This window comes from Sapajus apella, unplaced genomic scaffold (assembly GCF_009761245.1).
Source record: "Sapajus apella isolate SASKATOON/1434 unplaced genomic scaffold, GSC_monkey_1.0 scaffold9, whole genome shotgun sequence".
NCBI lineage: Eukaryota > Metazoa > Chordata > Mammalia > Primates > Cebidae > Sapajus > Sapajus apella.
In genome coordinates this window covers 11,093,322-11,112,968 of record NW_022436949.1, presented here as the reverse complement: position 1 = coordinate 11,112,968, position 19,647 = coordinate 11,093,322, and the positions used below count along the sequence as shown (strand labels likewise).

At 35.7% G+C, this 19,647-nt stretch overlaps 1 non-coding gene across 1 annotated transcript; it reads left to right on the top strand.

The window, feature by feature from the left end:
- The first annotated feature begins 18,259 nt into the window (after window positions 1-18,259).
- On the top strand, window positions 18,260-18,330 carry LOC116551431. Its single transcript, XR_004268928.1, has one exon. It is a non-coding gene; the product is annotated as a small nucleolar RNA MBII-202 (small nucleolar RNA).
- Window positions 18,331-19,647: the final 1,317 nt, after the last annotated feature.

Genomic DNA, 19,647 nt, shown 5'->3' with positions numbered 1-19,647 from the left:
ATTTTTAACTTCTTTTCAAAAAATGACTTATTAACAAACTTGAAATTACAGGCAGAAAGAGTAAGCATTCACCTCATAAAATATTGGTTGCTCTCTTATAATGTAAATAATGATAACAAATACACTATTATGAGTCAAACCAGTAAGTAATAGCTGTTGTATAAACTATTTCAAATATTAGAGACTTAATGCCATAAATAATTATGTCTCCCTCAAATCACAAGTGGATGATGGTTGCATAACTGTACTGGACAGATCTCTTCAGTGGCAATTGAGGGTAAAAATCTTCTTGTTTCATGCTGCCTCTTGCTCTCCTCTGGATTCCTTAAAATCCTGTGCTAGATTTTCTGCATTCATCTAGCCAGTGTGCAAAAGCAGAGATAAGGAGGATCCTGCAAACTCTTTAACGACCAGGTTTGGACTGATGCACATGATTTCTGACCACATTACATTTAGCCAGACTCCAGTTACATGACTCAAATATAATTATAAGGAAGAATAAGGAAGATAATTTTTCAGTGTCTCCAGGAGTAGAAAATAAAATTGGTGAGCATATTGGTACTACAGACCTCAAACTAAATTCTATTTTGGTACAACCCAAAATGGAATAATACTCTAATACTTAAAGTTATGCTTTTGATGTATCAAAAGAATCCAAACAAAATGAATGAAATTATAGAATTTTTAAAAATGCATTTTAGAAACCTGTAAAATGAAGCTTATCTAATTACCTATTAGTTTTTGGTTCATACAATTTACTCAGTTATGCAAACCCAAATAATTCTATGCCAGCTGATTAGTAACTGTCATTCATATACCAGATGATTTATATAATATCTGTGTTGCTTTAATGTGAACCTTTGGTATATTTTACTCCATATGCTAAGATCACAATTTGAAATGATAAAAATTATATACCTTTTTCTGCTCTTCTTGAGGGCATAATCAATTCCTGTGTAAACATTCATAAACTTTAAATATGACCTGCTTGCCTTCAGAAGAATTAACCAAATAAAAGTGAAAATTATTTCCTATCACTAAACATTCTAGTTAAAGTGAACTCAATGAACAGCAGATTTTTGGCATCAGAAGTTTGCTATGGAAACTCGCTATGTAAAGAACAAAACATTTTATATCTTATTTATATGCCCTAATTGGTCATTTAAATAATAATTTGTAATAAATAATAATTTGCAATTGTAAAATATCAAAACCACAGAAAATAAAACAATACTACAGACCTACTAGAATATTTACTTGGCTTATAAGCATCCTTTTTCTGTGGAAAATGACTGTTACTCATAGCACTGAACCGCCTTAAATCACATATAATTATATGCCTCTGACCTCAGACTATAGCTGACTTGGCAGTGACAGGCAGTGGAGACTATTTGAGCCAATTAGAATTTATCTCCTAAAAACATGAAGTGATTTATAGACTTAAAATTTAAGTTTTTGATTTTATTTTTTAATGTTGTTGTATGGTTAAAAGTTTATTGCTTGAACATAAAAATTCCTAAAATTTGGATTATCCATGTTCTGTCCTATGAGTTAAATTACTCAGAAAATGAATCCACAAAAAGAAAAAGACAGGAAGTTCATTTATTGGGAAAAACCTAAAATGTATAAAGATCCCTGGTTAATTTATCCAATGAATTATTCTAGTTTCTGCCCAACATTGGGGTCTGTAACATTCCCTGTGGATTAAATACCTTATATGCATTGTTTAAATATGGCCAAAAAGGTTTATTTATTTATAATCAAAAGATATTTAACTGTAACAATTTTATTTCAAAACAAACTGGCAAGTCAATTACATGAAGAGGTATGCCCATTTTAGGTTACACACATTCTTTAATTTGCTTTGAACAATAAATATAATGAAGAGAGTTAGATCATATTAAGTAGAATAAGAAAACAGGAATAATGTTTGTCTTCAAAACTCTAAAAAGTCAAACACATTTTGAATTTCCAAGCATCAGTTCAAACATCACTAACATTGAAGTGACTTGCCTAAAATACTACGTATATTTATATACATAAAATATTATACACATACACATATATGTAATCTGTTTTCTGAATGATTTCCCTTTTATTGCCCTTGTTTCCTACTGAGAATTAAGCAAATGTATAAGAAGAAATGTATTGCCCAGAAGGCTTAAAGCGGTTGGAGAATTGGCCTGTAGAATTCATTAGGGGAAATCTTATTTTAGCACATCCTGAATGAACCTTAGTGCTAATGAAAAAACTTCTGGTCTCAAACTGCAGAACTGTGATTTTCTCTTAGTTATGAGCTATAATTGGTGAGTGGTTAATATTTGTGACTCTCAAAGAAAGGTACTATCACTTGTTATTACCTTCACAAATACATGTAACAACAGCATTCTTAATTCACTGGCAGGTTATGACATTTCAGTGTCATGGTTTGTTTAAAAGAAATGAGATATCATTCTTAGTTATAAATGTGAACATTCCCCTAGCTAACAGGATTATAGCTGGAAATACTTCCCAAGGACAAAATTACAGCTGCCTATTCATTTATCAGGGAGACAATTTTCTATAAAGTGGACCTCTACACTACAGGTAGCAAAGAATGCAATTAATTAATTTTTAAACTTAAAATAAACACACCTTATTCAAGAAATTAATAATGCCAGGCAGGAAAGCCTATTATCATTTCTGAATGATATATTGGCTTTTAATAAAGACCAAACCATTAACAACAAACAATGAATCTAAAGAAAAAACAATTCTTTTGCCAAATTAATGCTGCTTTTCTCCTCCCCATTTTTTCTTAAAGAAAGTCAGATTTCTATTTAAATTCATTTCATTTAACATTTTACTGACTATCACAACTTGCCCCTAGTGGCAGTAAAGAAAGTGTATTAATTGAATAGTAGTTTAGATGCTTTATGGTGTTCTTTAATAAAGTCCTATCCTTAGCCTTGCCCTTCTCCCCGCTAGTTTTTTCTAATTCAAAGTACAGTAAAGAAATTGACTTTGTATAAAACTGTTGAGGAAATCATGGAAAGCTCTAGTTTTTAAGCTTTTTCTCCCTTCCTTCCTTCCTTTTTGCCTTCCTTCCCTCTTTCTTTCCTTTCTTTATAACTGGAGAGCCTCTCCTTGATGATCTAAGCTAAATTTAAACAAAATTCTACACCACTGGGGCTGGCCCTGAAGGCTGCTTTCGAGATATTAAATCACGATCCCATCTGTTCCATTCATTATATTAGGAGTTAAAACATTCAAGGTAAGTAGCAATAAATGATGCAATGTTTAATTCTAGTGTTTATCTTCACTGAATACAGATATACCCACAGGTTCTGGTTTGCTAATCCTCAATTGAAAAAAACAAGCAAAGATGATACTATAAGAATAAGATTAAAACACCATCCCTTGAAAGATTTTCCTTTTCAGGAAAGCAGAGATTACATTTTTCCTGTTTATCACCTTGGCAACACCAAGCCTCAGATGAAAAATAAAACTCTGAAGATAAATAAATTTTCTGTGCACACAAGTATGTACAATCAAAGACAAAAGTTTACTTTTTTTTAGTATCTACCTGATGCTCTTTTGCATATTTCCACAATGGGCTCCTTACTCCCTTGGCTGATTTAACTAGAAATTGGAAAGTTTATGGAAGTCAATACTTAAGGAGCCAACTTAAGCCATAAGTTTTCATCCTCATAAATTCTATAATGTGTAGTTCTCTATATAAGATAGATTTACCTTTCTGATTGTTATCTTGTTACTTTTAAGGTGTAAGCACATACATTTGCAATATATCATGTAGTAAAATTGGATAACTTGTATTTAATGTTAATAGTTGGACCAAAGAGTCCAGTAATTATATCCATATCTGGAAGCTGAGTGTTTTTAACAGGAAAGAAAACACTTTCTGCAGAAAAAGAAAACCTTCCTCGTAGTCTAAATGTTTCTGTCTTTACCTTGGGTTGGCCATTATATTGTTCTACAAAACATGGGCCACCTGTTTGGGGCATAATCTGTCTGCTCTGATAAATGTAGACATTGATCTGAGAAATTCCCTAGTTCCATCTCTGTTTAACTACTATCATTTTTTTAATTTATCAAATTTATGCATGTTCATAGATTAAGAGGAAAAAGAAATGACAAACATTGCCACCAGAAAGTGGAAGTCATTTTATGCCTACTCTCAGAAGTTATCACTTCTATATTTCCTTTAAGTTATTTATGTATTTGCCTCTATATCCATAAATAACATAGTGCTTATTTTGATATTTCAAGGAAGAGCATAAGCTATTGACTCCCTAGTGTGAAATAATGAGACCTGTCTCTCCTATTTTCTCCAGATCTATTGAATGTAGTATTTATGGGTAGTCTTTATTGAAAAATAATTTTTCAACAGGAAATAATTGTTACTTTGTCCCATTTGTTTAAATTTCTATTCATTTATTACTAATTTATCATCACACACTCCAAAATATGTATGTGTGTTAATATGTCTCTTGAATGAACTGTGTGTGTGAAAAAAATTACACAGACACACACACACATATATGTAAAATACACAGTGGATTTTATATATGGAATGCTGAATAAACCCCTCACCCTCTATAACTGTAGTCTCTATGCGTGATTAAGATTCCAGCTGGAAGATAGTGCTTCACCCTCTAGCTAGAAGATTGACGCATCATGTCGAGGGTATTTTTCAGAGGACTCTATCTAGTCTAGAAAAAACGATTTACTGATATTGACCTGGGAGTTCCCTAGGATAAGACAACTAGACTAAAATTGAGTAAAGCCAATAGTCATTTCTCTATATATATATACGTGTATATGTACATATATGTCTGTGTGTATATACACACACTTGTATATATACATACTTATATGTGTGCATGTGTATATAACTGTGTATTTTTTACTCCCTCAAAAACAAAACCAATCTACTTTTCTACTTGCTGGGTGAAAGATATTTACCTAGATAAAAGGAAATGAGATGCTGCTTCTTAAAAGGACTTTTAAACACCTCTCTTGTTTTTTAACATCATCTCCTCTCGTATTTCAACACTCTTGATGTTTATAATTCCAAGATTTTGGACCATTCCACAATTTATATAATACTGATTTTGCCCCTCTCAATTGAACTAGCCTATCTTCATGTTATGAGTTAGCACTATTCTATCTCCTTATGGCTATGTTTCAAAATTTGAATCCTGTCTCTACTTTCTTTATTCTTATTTTTTGGGGTGGGGGCGTTCATGACATTTGTCTTTTACCTTCACTGTGAAGAAATAGAAACTTTTCTATATAACTTATCATGTTTTTAAATTGAAAGCAAGGTATAGATTTTAACATAAAGAATGTTTCATGATGTCACCAAATTCACACTCATAGAAGTCAGATTTTTATAAGTTCATGAATCATTAGGCTAAAAAAATCAAACTATTATATCAATATATGCAGAAAAAGCATATATATATATATGTGTGTGTGTCTGTATACATATATATATATATATATATATATTTATCTGTGACCAAATTTAACACCCCTTCTTGATTTAAAAAAAAGAAAAAAAAACAGAACAAAAAACCTCTGAGTTTATAATAGGAAGAGAGGATAACCTCAAATTGATAAAGCATATCTACAAAAAACCTACAGTTAACATACATCATTCTTAATGAAAAGAAATGAATCATTCCCAACAAACTAGGAAGAAGGCATCGATGTTCTCTGTTGTCAGCCATTTTAAACATCATACTGGAGGTCGTAGCTAATGCACCAAGAAAAGTAAGTGAAAGGCATATAGTTTAGTACAGAAGAAATAAAACTGTATTAAATAGCAGGTGACATGATGATCTGTATGAGAAATTCCGAAGAACTAATCAAAACTTCCAAAATTAATGCTATTGTTGCAATTTTATAGAATATAAGGTTAATACAGAAAAGCCAATCACTTTCCTATATACAAGCAATGAGTAAGTAGAATTTTAATTTAATTTAAAAACCCGATTTATATTAGCACCAAAAAATGAAATACTTAGATAAAAATATAACAAAGTATGAATAAGAGTTAAATGAGGAAAACCATAAAATTCTGATGAAGAAAATCAAATAAAACATAAATGAAAAGATACTCTATGTTAATAAATAGGAAGACTCTATATTGTTAAAATGTCACCTTTTTCCAACTTGATATATAGGCTCAATAAAATCACAATTAAAATTCCAGAAAACTAGCTTATGGATATTAACAAGCTGATTCTAAAGACTAATAACAAATATAACATTGAGGAAGAAGAACAAAGTTGAAGGACTGACACTATCCAACATCAAAAATTACAAAGAAGCTGCATTAGTCAAAGCAGTGTGGTACTAGTGAAAGAACAGACAAATAGATTAACGAAACTAAATATAGATCTTAGAAGTAAATTCAATAAACATAATCAACTAATATTTGACAAAGGTGCAAAAACAATAAAACAGCAAAGATTGTCTTTTCAACAAATGTTGCTGGAAGAATTGGACATCCTTATGCAAAAGCAAAATAAATATATATATGAACCCAGACCTTACACCCTTCAGAAAAAGTAACTCTAAATGGATCATAGACCTAAATATAAAATGTAAAACTATAAAACCTTAGATGATAACATTGGAGAAATACTAGATACTCATAGTTACGGTAATGACTTTTAATATACATTATCAAAGACAGATCTATTTAAAAATTTGGCACACTGGACTTTATTAAAATTAAAACCTTCTGCTCTATGAAATACAATGTCAAAAGAATAAGAAGATAAGCCACAGACTGGGAAAACATATTTGCAAAAGACGCAACTAATAACAGATTGTTAACACAAAATATACAGAACAGTTAAAACTGAAAAATAAAAAAATAACAACATAATTTAAAAATGAGCCCAAGACTTATACAGACACCTAACAAAATAAGCTAAACAAAGAGAAAATAGACCATATGATTTCACTCACTGCCTGGATGTTGTTGTATACTAATTTTTGTATATTGATTTTGTATGTTGAAACTTGTTTGTTTACAAGCTCTAGGAGCCTTTTGGCAGAGTCTTTGGAACATCCTAGATACAGAATCATATTGTCAGTAAAGAAAGATAGTTTGGATTTTTCCTGTCCTATTTGCATACCCTTTACACCTTTCTTGACTGGTTGCTCGGGCTAGTAGTCATGACTGTGAGCATTCTTCTCTTGTTCTAGTTCTTAAGGGGAATGGTTTGAGCTTTTGGCCATTCGGTTTGATGACAGTGGGTTTGTCATACATGGCTTTTATTATTTTGAGGTATGTTTCTTCAATGACTAGTCTGTTGATGGTTTTTTCATTAAGGGTGTTGAATTTTCTCAGAAGATTTTGGCCTCTATTAGATCATATGGCTTCTGCTTTTAATTCTGTCTAAGTAGTGAATCACATTTATTGATTTACATATGTGGAACCAGTCTTGCATCCCAGGAATAAACCTGCTTGATCATGTTGTACTACCTTTTTGGTGTGCTGCTGCATTTGTTTTGCTAATATCTTGTTGGGGATTTTTGTGTCTATGTTCATGAGGCATATTGGCCCAAATTTTCCTTTTTTCATTGTGTCTCTGCCAAACTTTGGTATCAGGCTGATGCAGACTTTGTAGAATGAGTCAGGGAGGAGCCGTTCCTCCTTGACTTTTTGAAGTAGTTTCAGTAGAATTGGTGTCAGTTCTTGTTTGTACACTGGGTAGAATTCAGCTGTAAATCTCACTAGTCCATGACTTTTTTTTGTTTTTTTGTTTTTTTTTGGTTGGTAGGTTTTTTAAATTACTAATTCAATTTCAAAAGTTGATATTGGCCTATTCAGGGTTTCAGTCTCTTCCTGATTCAATCTTGAAATATTGTGTGCTTCAAGGAATTTATCCATTTCCTCTAGATTTTCTAATTTGTATGCATAGAATTGTTCATAGTAGCCTCTGAGGATCTTTTGTGTTTTGGTGGGACCTTACAACAGCAACACACACAAAAATGCAATACCTAAAAATACAGCTAACCAAGGTGGTAAAATATCCCTATAAAGATAACTACAAAGCAGTACTGAGAGAAATCAGAGCTAGTAAACCTTCCATGCTCATGAATTAGAAGAATCAATATTATTAAAATGGTTATACTGTCCAGTTATTTCTGTCAAATCACCAATGTTATTATTCACAAAATTAGAAAAATCTATTTAAAGCTTCATGTGGAAGCAAAAAAGAACCTGGAGAGCCAACATAATCCTCAGCAAAAAGAAGAAACCTGGAAGCATCACACTAACTGACTTCAAACTATACCACAAAGCCACAGTAACCAGAACGCTTGATCCTAGTATGAAAATAAACACATAGACCAATGGAATATAATAGAAAACTTAGAGTTAAAGCCAAACATCTACAATCATGATCTCAATAAGGTTGACCGAAACAAGCAATGGGAAAAGAACTCCTTACTCAATAAATGATTTTGTGATAACTGGCTAGGCACATGCGTAAGAATGAAACTGGACTTCTTCCTTCTACCATATACAAAAATTAACTCAGAATGAATTAATAATTTGAATGTAAGACCTCAGACTATAAAAATCCTGGAAGACAACCTAGGAAACACCCTTCTTGACATTGGCATTGGCAAATAATTTTTGGCTAAGTCCCCAAAAATAATTGCAGAAACAAAATACAAACTGAAATAGACTGCAGAACACAATTAAACTAAAGAGCTTCTGAACAGCAAAAGAAACCATTAACAGAGTAAACAGACAGTCTACAAAATGTGAAAAATATTTGCAAATTATGCCTCTGACAAATGCCTAATATACAGATTCTACAGGAAACTTAAACGAATCAACAAGCAAAACCAAATAACCACATTAAAAATTGGCAAATGACATGAACAGACGATTCTCACAAGAAGACATATAATTGGCCAAGAAACATATGAAAATATGCTCAGCATCAGTAATCATCAGAGAAAGGCAAATGAAAACTACAATGAGATAAGAATGGCCATTATTAAAAGGTCGAAAAACAATGAATACTGCCAAGGCTGTAGAGACAAAGGAATGTTTATGTACTGTTGATGGGGATGTAAATTAGTCCTGCCAATCCTGGTTTCCAGTCCTGGAAAGCAGTCTGAAAGTTTTTTAAAGAACTTAACACATACTTATTGCTTTATCCAGCAATACCATTAGTGGGTATACACTGAAAGGAAAATAAATCATTCTACCACAAAGACATGGGCATTCATATGCTCATTGCTATGCTGTTCACAATAGCAAAGCCATAGTATCAACCCAGGTGCCCATCAATGGTAGATTGAATAAAGAAAATGTAGTACATGTATGCCATGGAATACTATGCAGTCATAAAAAAACAATGAACTCATGTCTTTTTGGCAACATAGGTAGAGCTGGAAAACATAATCTTAAGTGTACTAACACAGGAACAGAAAAACAAATAATGCATGTTTTTACTTATAAGTAGAAGCTAACATTGAGCACATATTGACATAAATATGGAAACCATAGAGACTGCAGACTACTAAAGGTTAGGGTAGGGAGGAATGAGTTAAATAACTACCTATCAGGTACTATGTTCACAACCTGTGTGATGGGATCCATACTCCAAGTGTCAGCATCACACCACACCCATGAAATAAAGCTGCACAGGTATCCCAAGTATCTAAAATAAAAGGTGAAGTTTTGTTTTTTGTTTTTTTTTTAAAAAGTAGGCATATGAAAAGATGCCCCACATCATATGTCATTAGGGAAATGCAATTTAAGACAAAAATGGAAGACCACCACATGCCTTTTAGAATGGCCAAAATCCAAAATACTGACAGCATATGCTGGTGAGAACACGGAGGGACAGGAACTCTCATTGCTGCTAGAAATACAAAATAGTACACCTACATTGGAGGACAGTTTTGTGGGTTCTTACAAAACCAAATGTATCATTTTCCCATAATCCAGCAGTCATATTCCTTGATGTTTCCACAGAGAGCTGAAAGCTTATGTTCATACAAAAACCTGCACATAAATGTTTGTAACAGCTAAACTCACAGTTGCCAAAACTTGGAAGCAACCAAGATATACTTCAGCTGGGGAAGTGATACATAAAGTGTGGTAACAATGGAATGTTATTTAGCACTAAAAATAAATTGGCTACCAAACCATGAAAAGACATAAGGGAAACTTAAATACATATTGCCAAGTCAAAAAAGCCAATATAAAAAGACTGCATACTATATGAATCCAACTATATAAAAATCCTGGAAAAGGTAAAAATATGGAGACATAAAATGTTTAGTGTTTGCTAGGAGTGCAGGGAAGGGATGGATGAATAGGTGGAACACAGGAAATGCTTAGGGCAATAAAAATACTCTATAATACTGTAATGATGGAAACATGCCATTAAACATTTGTCCAAACCAATATGAACTTTGGGTAATTATAATGTGTGAATGTATGTTCATCAGCTGTTACAAATGTACCATTCTGGTAGAGGATATTGATAATGGGGGAAGTTATATATGTGTGAGGCCAGAGAGAGCATGTGAAATCTCTGTGCCTTTCTCTCTGTTTTGCCAACTTAAAACTGCTCTAAGAATAATGAATACTTTAAAAAATTGCCTGAAAAAGTTAAAAGATAAAAATCATTAGAAAGAAAAATATAAAGCAAATTTTTTCCATAAATTCAATCATTATTTTGATAAAACTTTATAAATAGAAATTTGCAAGTATACAGTTTGATGATTTTTACAAAGATCGTGTAACCAGACAACCTCCGTCCAGGACAAGTAGAATACTACCAGCATGTAAGGCACTTAATTCAACTACCATGCTCCCTCCTAATTAGCAATCCTTTCTTCTCCACAAAAACTAGCAGTACTAAAAGATATTAATTTACAGTTTTAAATATATTTTATAGCAAAAATACATAATTATATATATTTAAAAATTGGATCTATAATGATATTTGGGCCTGGCACAGTGGCTCATGCCTGTAATCCCAGCACTTTGAGAGGCCAAGGCAGATGGATCACTTGAGGTCAGGAGTTCAAACCAGCCTGGCCAACATGGTGAAACCCATCTCTACTGAAAATACAAAAATTAGCCGGCAATGTGGCTGGTGCCTGTAATCCCAGCTACTCAGTATGCTGAGGCAGGAGAATCACTTGAACCTGGAGGCAGAGGCTGCAGTGAACTGAGATCATGCCACTATAACCCAATGTGGGTGACAGAGCAATACTCATCTCAAAAAAAAAAAAAAAAAAAAAATTATTGGCTTTCATTCTTAAATCTAGGTGATGAAAAGTTCTTAATTATAATCTGACATACAGAAAATACTTTTAAGATTATTCCCTAGGAAGGCATAAATATCAGCATATGAACTGTAACATTCAGTGGACCCAGGTTCAGGATTGCCATTTTGTAGTTAACACAAAGAAGATAAACACAGAAATTTGAAGTTAGATTTCTTAACTGTTTTGAGGGCTAATGAAAATAACTAATACTTACAAAATATATGCATTTTTTAAAGACTGAAATATGATATATATTTTAATGTCATCATACTAGGTATGAAGGAAAATTACTGATAGTTCCATATACTCATCTCCCTAGGAACATATATATAGAGAGTTTGGAACAGTTGTCTATATCTTGCATTCTAGAAATATTCTGGAAAATGCTCTTGATTTATATAACACAATCTTTATTTACGACCATAATTTATTTCAAGTTTAAACTGCCTATAAGATTGCATTATCAGAACTGCATTCAACTTCATGTAATTTTGAAAACTTTGTGCTACTTATCGTTCAAAATAAATCTCAAAATAAAGTTAATCCCCTTCAAAATTTAAGTCCAGGCAGGGCATGATGCACTCATGCCTGTAATCACAGCACTTTCAGAGGCCCAGGTGGGCTGATCACGAGGTCAAGAAATCGAGGCAATCCTGGTCAACATGATGAAACCTCATCTCTACTAAAAATACAAAAATTAGCTGGGCATAGTGGTATGTGCCTGTAGTCCCAGCTACTCGGGAAGCTGAAGCATGAGAATCACTTGAACCCAGGAGTCAGAGGTTGCAGTGATCTGAGATCGTGCCACTGCACTTAAAACAAAACAAAACAAAACAAAAACTAAGTCCATTCAACTTAAACTCAAAATTTGACAAAGCCACAAAAGTAGAGGCAACAACGAGGAATTCATAACTTATTTTATATAAAGTAGGTGCACTTGAACACAGTTTTAATACTTTAAATTTTTTGACGCAGGAGGAAACACATCACCCATTTTCTAGTTACTTTATAGTTAAAAAGTATTACATCAACAAGAATTTTAACACTGAGAAAATTTTACGTTGTGAAAAATATTGATGGCAGCAGCAGCCCGTCTGGAGCACCGCTGCCATGACGCCGGCTGCAGTGGCGGAGGCTCCACGGGGGCTGCGGTCTAGGGAGCTGGCAGAAACTGGGAAAAGGCGGAAGCCAAGGCCCCTTCTGAGCTAGCATGGCAGGAGCCCCGTGCTCCCTGGGCAAAGCTGAGGCCCCCCAGCTGTGGCTCGGGACCCAGGCATCGCTGTGCTCTTGAGGGCCAGGAATAGTCGGGAGCCCAGCCCAGACAGGAGCTCCGCCCTTCTGGGTGCAGCTGCAGCCCCGGCCACAGCTGCTGGCCTGGGTGTCTCTGTGCTTTCAGGGACCAGAATCGCCCCTGCTCCCGCAGGTTGGGAAGGGCCTGCTCCCAGCGTCTGGCCTCTCTGGCTCCTAGCACCCACTCTGACCTTGGAGCAGAATGGAGGCTGAGCCCATGTGCTATCAAGACCCAGCCAGCTGCTCATGTGCTCAGGGCAGCTTTGACATGTCCCACCCCTGCCGCCTTAGCGGCCTCCAGATTTCCGGCACCGTCAACCACAAGAGGGAGGCTGAGAGGGGGCTGAGGGCAACCTCGCACCTGGCCTGCAGATACCACTCAGCACAAACAACCTAGGCAATGGCAGCCGGAAGGCAGATAGGCTCCAGAGTGAAAAGAAGCAGGTCCACTGTGAAGTCCCACCTTCAGGCCAGGGAAGGGTGAAGCCGGGGGGCTTGGCTGATGGATGAGAATGGGAACTTGTGCTTTTTCTGGGCCTTCCCATGGCCTCCCCTGAACCAGTCAGCATGCACTTCCTTCCCTCCGACGCTTCCCCCGGAATCAGCCAGACTCAAGGAGACCATTGGACGACCTGCCCTTGGAGAGGCACTGTCCTCTTCAAGGTCTCCTCTCTGCTGAGAGTTGAGCAGAGGTTGGGACCACCCGCTGCGGAGAGGCGCTACCCACTCCAGGCTCTCCTCTCTGCTGAGAGCTCAGTAGAGTCTGGACTACCAGCTGTAGAGAGGAGCTACCCACTCCGGGGTTTCTGCTCTGCTGAGAGCTGAGCAGACTTTGGGACTACCAGCTGCAAAGACTAGCTACCCACTGCAGAGCTCTTCCATGCTGTTGCTTCTTCCTTCTCTGACCTCTCTTCGCAGATGGGCAATCGTGTCTCTGTACCAAAGGACACCCCCCTCAAATGCACAAAAGTTTAATTTCTAAAAGCAATCTCTTGAGAAAGGACGATTTTAAAGCATGCAGAGAATCTCTTTCTCTGCCTCCCCTTCACAGGACTCCAGGATGGAAAGGGCTCAATAGCTTGGGGGAAGAGAACTGGGAAACCTGAGGTGCTTGCAAAAGGGTAAAAATTCTTACCAGTTGGACTTCTGGCTTCTCTCTCTCTCTGTGAAAACTGGTTATAGAATTCTCTGCCCCTCCATGACTTCCCTTTTACTGGGAACCCACAGATAGGACTCAGAGAGATCTGACTGCCCTTTTACCCAAAACCACACCCGTGTCAGCATGAAGCTGTTAGATATACCTATTCAGAGATGGGATTGATGGCAGCGGCAGCCCATCTGGACTGGCCACTGCTGTGACACTGGCTAAAGTGTGAGAGGTTTAGCCGGGGCCGTGTACCCCACGGAGCTGGTGGGAGCTGGGAATGGGTGAAAACCCTGCCCCCTTGTGTGTTGGCAGGGCAGGAGCCTCCTGCTCCCTGGCTGCAGTTGTGGCCACCCAGCCGCAGCTCTGGAACCAGGCATCCCTGTGCTCTTAGGGATTGGGAGAGAGGAGGAGCAGAGCCCCCCTCTCTTCTGGGTGCAGCTGCAGGCGCCCAGCCATACTGTGCTCCCTGGCATCTCTGTGCTCTCGGGGGCTGGGAGGCCCCTCTGCCTCCTGCCCCATAACCGCTCCAGAGTCTCCTTTCTGCTGAGAGCTGAGCAGACATCAGGACTACCAGCCGCAGAGAGAAGCTACCCACTGTGGGCTTCCTCTCTGCTGAAAGCTGAACACTTATTGGGACGCCCCGCCTGCGGAAAGAAGCTATCCACTCTGGGTCTCCTCTGAGCTGTTCTGTCACTCAATAAAGCTCCTCTTCTCCTTGCTCGCTCTCCATTTGTCCTCCTACCTCATTCCTTCTGTACACAGGACAAGAACTTGGAACCTGCCGAATGATGTAGCTAAAAGAGTTGTAACACAAACAGGGCTGAAACATGCCCCTTGCTTGCCACATTGTGGATGAAAAGAGGGAGAGAAGAAAGGAGAGAAAAGTTGCGACCCTTTGGCAGACCCAGGCTTAAGAGCTCCCAGAGCCAGGGATGTGACACCCTCTCTGGGGCTCTGTGGTTTCTGGCGTCTCTCAGCTTCTGGGCACCACCGCATTCCCTGGTGCCAGCCGTGGAAGCTGCTTGCAGTATGTCTGGTCCAACAGCCTCACAGTAAGCCTACGCCCATGCTGGTGCCTGGAGCTTCCCACCCTGCCGCAGCTGCCATGCCTGTCTATGCACAATGGCTGGACCTTGTGCTTGCTTGCTCACATATCTGTCCCGCGGCTCACAACCTGTCAGGCCAAGTGGGTGGAATGAGCCCAGCAGGCCAGAGCAAAACTTGAGCAAAGGCATCAATGGCCAAAGAGGTTTCTGGCTGATGATGATACCTCAAAGATCCGTGACAATATCAATTTTCTAAACACACATTTATAATGCATGTATAATTGGAAAACTATACTGCTTTTCAATATAAATCCTAATTGGAAAACTTACTTATGTGAGGGAATTCATTGCATTTCAAATGAGATTAATCTCTTTTGAAAATTATATATGTTGTGCATATATATATATATATATACCAAAAGATATGTTTTAAATGAAATATGTTCTAACATATTATTTTAATTAGTTATTGTATCTCCTGTGGTAATTTTCTAAATGTTTGATATCTTACAAGCGTTTTTACCTTCTTGTAAGGAACTATGGCATAAACAAAACATCACAAAACAAAAAACCTAAGCCCATGCTATTATTTTAAGCCATTCTGTTTCACTACAATGGCAACCATGGTTATAATGTGAACTCATTTAGCACATATTTATTTAGAGCCTATTACATGTCAGGCACACTAATCATGAGACAAAAACATTTGAATGAAGAGCTTGTAGTTGATCAGTCTATAAAAGTTAAATTTAACAAAGGACTGCAATAGTTCTATGGATTCTAAACTAAATGCAAACAGATCATAATTTTTTATGTAAAATTTCTTCACTCATATAAGTTTCTCTGTATAAAACTTATCTTTTGGAATGCATTCCAGCATTTTGCCATTTAGTAGCAATCAACAGCTGATATTTTCTTATTTTGTTTTCTTTTCTTAAGAGAATACTATGATTTATGGTGTGCATTATATGTATGTGTATAGATTATATATATATATATATATATATATATAGAGAGAGAGAGAGAGAGAGAGAGAAAGAGGGTATAGGCCCATATTTTAGGTCTCTTTAAACTGACTTAAAATTATCTGATAGACTGCTATAACTTCTTATGTTTGAAAATTGTAAGAATGTTTTCTTCTATACAGTAGCACCAAAGATTGGCAGTAGTGGTTGTAAAAATTGCACTTCCAAAAACATCATTCATTTATTTCTTCCATTTAGCAATCTACTCTATGACCTCATCTTATACATTGTTTCTATTTAAAATTGCAACTATAAATTCTAAATTTATCTTTACCCTCATTGCTTATTATTACTCCAGCCTAATATCCTGATTTCTTCTTCTCAGTTGATAATGTGGCTTCAAATTTTATCAACAAATTTCATTAGTAGTTTAGTTTAAAACAATTTGGTTAGTATAGAAGACAGTAAAATTAACCTTTACTGACCACTCAATGTACTGTGTAAAGAGTGCTCACATAAATTTGTTTTCTCTCTTTTTTTTTTTATTTAAAGAAAATACCAATCAATTAAAAACAAATAGTAATAAACTCCAAATATCCCTAAAGGCTTGCACATTTGTTGGAGAAGGTTAAAGAGTTCCTAAAAAATAGATTAGAGGTTAAATAGAATACTGCAGAAAATAAAATCGCCTGGAGGAATTTAGGATGAGGTCAGTTGATTTAACCTATTGTGTTGATCTAGAGTTCTGGGAAAGGAAAATGCCCTTTGGTGAAAACCTGCATACATGTTCATAAAGATTGAACCTGAAACTCACATAATCTCATTCCATGACTTCCATTTCATTTTAATATTCCAAGAGATTGATCTCCTTTGAACCATATTTTTTCTTTATGTAATATTGTGTGCATAATATGCTGGTGTAAGAGTTTATGTTTTTAAATATCAATAAATATCCCAATCGTTAAATAGTGCTAAAGTGCGATGATCAAAAAAGCGCTAATCATAGATAGTAAAATGTTTAAAACAGAAATGAACTTATAAAAAACTACACACAATACAAAAATCACAATCACTATCAAGTAACAAAATAAATTATTTTTATAGTAATAATTTTTTTTATTTTCAGTGTACAGATTTCCCAAGAAATTTAAAATACAAAATGTTATGTATGTAGAACAATTACACAAGTACATGTCTATAGATCAATTACACAAGTACATTTAAATCTAAATATAGTCATGCTAATATATTAAGATCAGTGAAAATATTACTCTAATATTTGTGGAACCATCAAACAAAAGCAGCAAAGTAAATAAGTAAATGCAGTATTTAATTTTAATTTGTTGTCACTGCTTTATGAAAAACATTTTGAAAGAAGGGTAGAGACTGTTTATGAAATTGTGAAGGATATTAGTTATCGTTTCAGGCACTTCGGGCATTGATACCACAATGATTCATTAGGTAGTCTTAGTTTTGCTTTAAACTCACATTTTTTCCTTCTCTTTGAAATGGGTATAATTTTTAACCATTATGAAAAACTGTCTCACAAACAGAAATACAAGTAGCAAAGGGACTTTTCTTTTTTTTTTTTTTTTTTTTTTTTGAGACGGAGTTTCACTCATGTTACCCAGGCTGGAGTGCAATGGCGCGATCTCGGCTCACTGCAACCTCCGCCCCCCGGGTTCAGGCAATTCTCCTGCCTCAGCCTCCTGCGTAGCTGGGATTACAGGCACGCACCACCATGCCCAGCTAATTTTTTGTATTTTTAGTAGAGACGGGGTTTCACCATGTTGACCAGGATGGTCTCGATCTCTTGACCTGGTGATCCGCCCACCTCGGCCACCCAAAGTGCTGGGATTACAGGCTTGAGCCACCGCGCCCGGCCAGCAAAGGGACTTTTCTTGTAGAACCTGGACAAGAGCTAAAAGAGAAAAAGAAAAACAGGAAATGTGATTTTGAAATATTTAAGATGATTGGTAGAGAAACATTGTTAAATTGTAAATTATTCTGTAATTCTGTATAATAAAGTAGCTGTTTTTTTCATAAATAATTATGTTCAGTTGCCTGTTTGATGATGCAAAATGTTTTATTGTTTTAATGTCATGTATTCTTCCATATTTCGCAATATGCTTCTTGTTTGTAATAGAAACCAGATTCAATAGTTACATATCCAATAACTTAATGTACACTAATATCAATGGACTTCAATTTATTTGGCCCTAAAATAGCTTTTTCATTGTTTTTCTCTTGGTAGAAAACATCTTATTTCTCCATATTCCTCTGTTTCTATTGGCATTGTTATTAAATAAAAGGAGAAATTATCTACAGGCACGTAATACCTAAGATCCCATCTCTTCTACAACTTCTGTCTCTGTTACTTAAATTTCAATAGCCACAAAATGACATGTTACCTTTTCAATTGCACCTGTAAAAATTATTTACGAGCTTCCGAAATAAATTTTAGTTAAAAAAATTATGTAGTCGCATGATGACATTCTCCAGAATCGCTGTACAGCCTTGTTGAAAACACATTTGAACCCTTTTCCATCTGATCGCTAAATTTAAAAAAAAAAAACATAAACAAAATGTTTTACCCAATGAATAAACTAAGATATGTGAAATTGGTTAAAATTAGTATTTATAGACTAAGTAAATATCTTATATTTAACCTGCCTTAAATAACATACAAACATACAAAAAATCTTTTATCAGAGTTTATAGTAGTCACTATAATGGTCCTCCGGAGATATCCATATTCTAATCCATGGAACAAGTGATATGTAACTTTTCATGATAAAGTGGTATTAATGTAGCAGATGGAATTAAAGTTGCTAGTCAATTGGCCTTACAATAAGGAGATTATATTGAATTATCTGAAAAAAATTGAGTGCAATCACAAAGATTTTTAAATGTGGAGGAAAGAGGCAAAAGAGGAAATTAGGGTGAAGCAATGTGAGTAGAACTCAACCTGCTGTAGTTGGCCTTTGAAGATGGATGAAGAGGTTAATGAGCTAAGGAATATGGGCACTTCTAGAAGTTGAGAAGGGAAAGAAAATGGTTTCACCCCTACAGCTTCCAGAAAGAAATGCAATCTTGCTGATGCTTTAATTTTAGCATAGGGAGCCACATTTCAGATTTCTTTTCTTCAAAAATTAAAGTAATAAATTTGTGTTAAGTTACTAAATTTGTGGCAATTTCTTACAGCAACGATTGAAAACTAATACACTGTCTCTAGTTAATAGGGAAGGGACTCACTGAACATAAGTTAGACAGATTATAGTTGAACAAAACTGTTTAAATTAAAAATACAGTATTTCACATAAAATCAATATCAAAGAACATTAGAGTTTCTATATCTTTCCTCTTTCTCACTGTACTCTGAAGACCAAATATGTCAGTTATGGTTGATGGTTGTAAACAACAGAAATAGACTTGAAGGTTTTTAGCAGAATGATTTTTTGGAGGACATTAGATGATTCATGAATAGTCTTAGAAAATAGACAGAAATTAACAGAAGTGAGACAGCCTGAGGTTTAAAAATCACAGAAAAAGACACCCAACTTTGGATATCACTTCTGTCACAGATGGATTGCCAAGTCCACTCCTGCAGCTCCTCCTGGGTATGTCTTATAGTCCTTGCCACTTCAAGAGTTTTCTTACTTGCTCCTGAGTCATTGAGACGTTCAGTATGCAAAGTCCCACCCAGGTGTAAATATCTGGAAGATCAAAACTAATGCATGTACTCACACTTTAGATTACAGGATTGTGGAGAGAAAAAAAACAGGTTTGATATAACTTCTTTGGAGGAAGGTTTGTCCCTGTCTTTTTTCAAGACTTACAGAACAAGAGCTCCTCAAATAACAGAGAAGTGTGT